Below are 5,321 nucleotides of genomic sequence, written 5' to 3'. Positions count from 1 at the left end.
AAACTACGCATACAATCGAAGAGAAACAGAGTAAGTAATTCCGCGCACGAAAGGGACAATTAAAGGAGGCACCTGATCCTTGGGAGAACAACGTCGTGGTTAATCGTAGACTTTTATTCGATTCTACTGGTCCATTCGATGGTAGAAAATAAACGGTGATTAAGTCTATCGAAGTGGTTTTGCCACGATCAAATCGACTTTACGTAAAATGCATCTATCACCTCTACATCGATTAACAGACTCATCTATTACGGTGACACTGAAATTTTATCCTTAATTGGATTTCGTTCGGATGTTTTTCCTTTTTTTTTTTTTTTTCTTTTTCTTTTTTAAACATTCGTTCGTGTTCGTCGACACCACGAGAAAAGAATGTTTGAGTTAAGATGGAAGAGGGTAGGGAGATCAGGGAAAGGAAGAAAAAATATTTCTCATGTATGAAAATTATTCAATGATATTTCGTAGTTTCATTATCCTGGGATTGGATTTAGAAGAAGCTATACGATGTTGAAAACAATGTGAGTTACAGTTGTCTCGACTCACACAGATTATATTGTGCCAGTACGGATTTGATTACGTTGTGGTGCAATTCGAGCGCAATGCGACGTAATTAAATAGTGACGCAATTCGAGAGAAATGCATCCATAATCTACAACGTTGCGTTACAAATACCTCACTCTTCCTGCAATTTAAACGACATTCTCTCGTAGATTTCCTTTACACGTCGTCCGTCGGCATTTCGTTTTATTACAATGTCTTTGGTCAGGTACTAACAAGTGGATCATCAAAGAGAAAAATATTAGATTTCTTTTTTATTCGTAAGATCTCTATCGTATAATCCCTTTTACAAATCGGTCTTAACGAACATGAACTTTTTATCGTTAGTCAAGTTATCAGGTAAAAAAATTTTGACAAAATCTTTACAAATGGAAAATGCATATTTATTATTGGACGCTAAAAAATGTTGTTTTTTGTAAGAACTTTTTCAATTATGGAAAAGGGAATAAAGAAGAAACAAGTGTTACAATTATTCCGATCAAAAAATAATGGCTTCATTTAATATGACGATTAAGAGAGTCGTGCAGTTACATAAAGCCATTCATTTGAAAACATATTATCTGTATTCTCTTTCTCTACGTTCGCGTGTGAAGCCATCGGCATGATTAAATTGTATTGTCATTCGTGAATGACACAAAGTGATCCATAATCCATCCTTTCCATCTAACAAACGAACCTGTCGTATATTCGAGCAACATGGCATGCATCATTGTGCAGCGAACCCTTTTGTTTGAATATTATTTTTCACTGTACCTCCCTGTATAATATTTCTTTAGGGAAAATTGAAACGTGACTTAAATCATAAACGAATACGTTACATCCACGATTTTATAAACTACATTATTAAAGACGATGATTCCTCGTCCATTGTTAATCTCTTTGCATACAAAAATATGCGACAAAATTTCAGGAATTAATATTTCATATTCTTAGAGAAGAAATTTAATAAACATGATTCATAGAAATGCTTCGTTTATAAGTTATAAGACATTCGTATACTTGAATTATATTCATTGTATTTTTTTGAAATTAAATCAATATTAAAGACATTAGTTACATTATATTCAAATATTTCATCATTTCTTCTCGATATATGAAGAAATTATTTCTTAAGTTTTATCGCATATATATTTTTGTTAAACCCTGTATGTACATTAAACCTTAAAAGCACTTCGTTGTTGGTAATAGAATATTTTAATGATTATTAGCAATTACGAAGTTGGTTTATCAACGTCATTAATGTAATATTCTACTAACGCAAACGTTTCTAGTGATCGCTCGTATATTTTCCGGATTAACACGATCCATTGTTTGATAATATCAGCGTTGCATGACAATGATTTGACGTCATAAATTTCTGCGGATGCACGACGTTCAATTACATGTTAAAAGGTACGTTACCGATGCGTGAACGTGTGTTGGCTCAGAGCCACGCATCGCGGTATCTGAAATAAACTGTACATGACCAGAGGGGCTACCGGCGGGAAATTAATGGAAAATTCAAAGGTGTCTACCTGACGGCCCGGAAGACGAGTAATGAAATTGACCGTGATACCAGGCAACGAGGGATGTTCCTTTGATTCGAGAGGGCCGACCGAGAGAAATCCCAAACGAAGGGCTCGTGGTAACGTGGTAACCGAGGGTGAATCTGCGCAGAAGACTCGCCAATGCCCGTTTTCCTTTAATTACGACTGGGAACGTCCGCAAAGACTACACCTATACCATTTCCTTCCTGTTTCTCTTTCTCCGTTCTTTCACTTTTTCATAATAATAAAAATACACTTGCCTCAGTCGCCTCCGTATTCAATTAATTAAAATCAATTTCTCTCTTTTTCATTCGTTTATGTAATAAGTATATATATATATATATATACATATATATATATATATATATATATATATAATATATACACATTACAAAAACATTACAAAGAGAGTTCTTTCATTCTTTGAAATATCGAAGTTAATCAACATAAATCGAGGGTAGGTGTCGAATCGTGATTTCGAAGCTGTGACCTTATCTATTTCGTCGATCTCTCGAATCCATTGACATGACACAACTCTTGTCTCGATGTAGGTATTCTGTCGATGACAGAACGTACATAATGAAATTGGCTGTACCGACGGAGCCAGCGAAAGTGGGAAGAGGGAGAAAGAGAAAGAGAGAGAGAGAGAGAGAGAGAGGGAGAGGGAGGGAGAAATAGAGGGAGAGAGGAAGGGCGTCTCTTTGATTCGTGAGAGGGCCTAGACGAGGGTAGAGTCTGATAAAGGTACCCTGTGATAACTCGACGAGTGAACGAACGAACGAACGAACGAACGAACGAATGAACGAACGGTCGAATGAAAACGGGGTATGGTTTATTTGGACTCCAAAAGAGAAACTGAAAGAGGGATAAGAGAAAAGAACTTGTTAGTTGAAGGGACGAAGTAGAAATGAGCGAAGGTTGTGTTGTATCCTTAAGGAAAGCCCTTCGATCTCGATAACGATTCTACGCGTCCTCTCTTCGAGAAAACCCCTTGCTAAGCAAACGTTAATGAATTTCGAACTACGTCGAGCTTGAAAATATCGATAACTGCATCGAAACGACGCAACTTTCTGGCTGACGAAAACGCTTTAGCGAAAATTAATCGACAAATCCGTTTCTACGTTCGACTCTCGCGTTATACTTTCTCTCTTTTATTTCCCTCCTTCTCTCTCTCTCTCTCTCTCTCTTTCTCTCTTTCTCTCTCTCTCCTTTCCCCACTTCTTCGCTTCGTTTCACAGAAAATGTTAAAGACGAGTTCTGCCACGCTTAAAAAGCGACGTCCTCCACTTTCAGGATTGAAATACGACCGGGCCAAAAGCGCTCCCTAACTGAAAGCTCCTTGCAAAGACTTTATGTTGGATACAGGATTATCCCGAAAATTGGATCTTTCCGACGAAATGCATGGATGGATTTGCTTAATAATATTGAAAAAGTTCATGCTCATTGCCATTGGATAGAAAGAGATGAAGAAAGGAAAAAATTATAAATACACTTTGTAGAAGTAACGACAGATATATCTTTCGTTTCGATAATAGGGATGTATTTTTCGGATAGATTTTTGTTTTCTATTTTTTTAATGACTAATATTCAAAAATCATCAGTCATTATAATACTTCCATTCAAGGAACAAATATTGGTCTTTGCAAACGTCGTAATTTTCAAAGTTTTTCTCTCTCTCTCTCTTTCTCTCTCTCTCTCTTTTTCATTCTTTTACGAAAATAATCGTCGACCGAAGAGTATGAAGTTTTTGATAATAGAAAAAGTTTCAAGTAAATATCGAAACGTAAGGAAAAGAAGAGAACATTGAAATTAGGTTAATTAAATTGCGCGCAAATCAAAACATTATGGCAATCCTTTCTATCTTTAAAAAAAAAAAAAAAAAAGAAAAATAATTTTTTTCGACGATTCACTTTTTTTCGTCTATAACGAGGATGTGTTTAAAATCATACAATCGTTGTATCCCATCTTAAGATGGTATCTCGCGTGAATAAGAAATTTTCTACGAGAGAAGTTTCTCCTTCCTCGAAATCTTGACTCGTCACTTCTTTTTCTCGTCAATGTTTGTCATCCAAGAAATAAGAACAACATCTTTCCGGCTAACCTTTTCACAATTGAATTCAATTAGTATTGTTTCGAAGAAAAAGAAGGAATAAAGAGAAAGAGCGAGCTGACGCCGAGTCGAAGAAATTGGAAGGAAAAGGGTGGCAAGGGGAATGGGGGATAGTGGAGAGAAGAGAAGAGAAGGCTAAAGGCTAAAGGCAAAACTCTTTTCGATGAAAGTTTCTGTTCTCTTCGAGATTCGTACCTTACCTTTTGTTTCCTCCGAGAACTGTCCTTAAAATTAGTTCGCATTGGCGCGATCCACGGGGCTTCTCGTTGTGTGCTCTTTTTCAAAAGTCTCTTTTCTTGCTGACAACGGGGGATTTAAATTGACTTCACTTTTACGAGCATCCTTACGACCTTGCACAAGGCCAGACGAGAGGAGAGAGGAAAAAGAAAGAGTGATAGAGAAATAAAGAGAGAGAGAGAGAGAGGAGAGAGGAGAAAGAGAGAGAGAGAGAGAGAAAGAGAGATGGAAGGGCACTTTTAATTTTCTTTTAATTACGCCAATTAATTTTCCGTCAGACCTGTCAGACAGAAGCGTATGGTGCTCGTTAAGTAATCTTTGTCGAATAATTAATAATTTAACGCAAGCCTGCCAAGTGCTTTCTCGCCTTACGTTTTCTCCTTGCTCACGAGTATTAAAAATACGCTACCGATCACGACAGGATAATTTATCTGTTCCAACGACGGCTAAAGTAACCCATAATGAAAACGATTTTAGCTACGTCTAATTGTTCTACGAAAATATTGCTTCTGACATCGATCTTACGTTTAATTCTAAAAAATTAATATTTATCAAAACGACGTATAACATTTGCTATAAATAATGTTATATCATTCATTATAATGAAACTTTAACAAATATAATTTGTCCATTGACGTATTTGATAACATTACATTTATATACGACAATCTATTTATATAATAATAATAATAATAATAATAATAATAATAATACATTATTAATATCTTTTTGTAGTTAGTTACATTCGAACATGCATCAGAAGAGAACTGAATGGTTGTAACAGAACATCATCAACTGGTCATTAAAGTAATTAATGTTTGCGGAGTTTCGATCCTATTCGAAACGCATTCAAGAGCGTATCGTGTAAGTACAATTTCAATTTCATTATCTAT

This window comes from Vespa mandarinia, chromosome 2 (genome assembly GCF_050613455.1).
Source record: "Vespa mandarinia isolate Hongniang chromosome 2, ASM5061345v1, whole genome shotgun sequence".
Taxonomy (NCBI): Eukaryota; Metazoa; Arthropoda; class Insecta; order Hymenoptera; family Vespidae; genus Vespa; species Vespa mandarinia.
Note: the sequence above shows the minus strand (reverse complement) of the source record.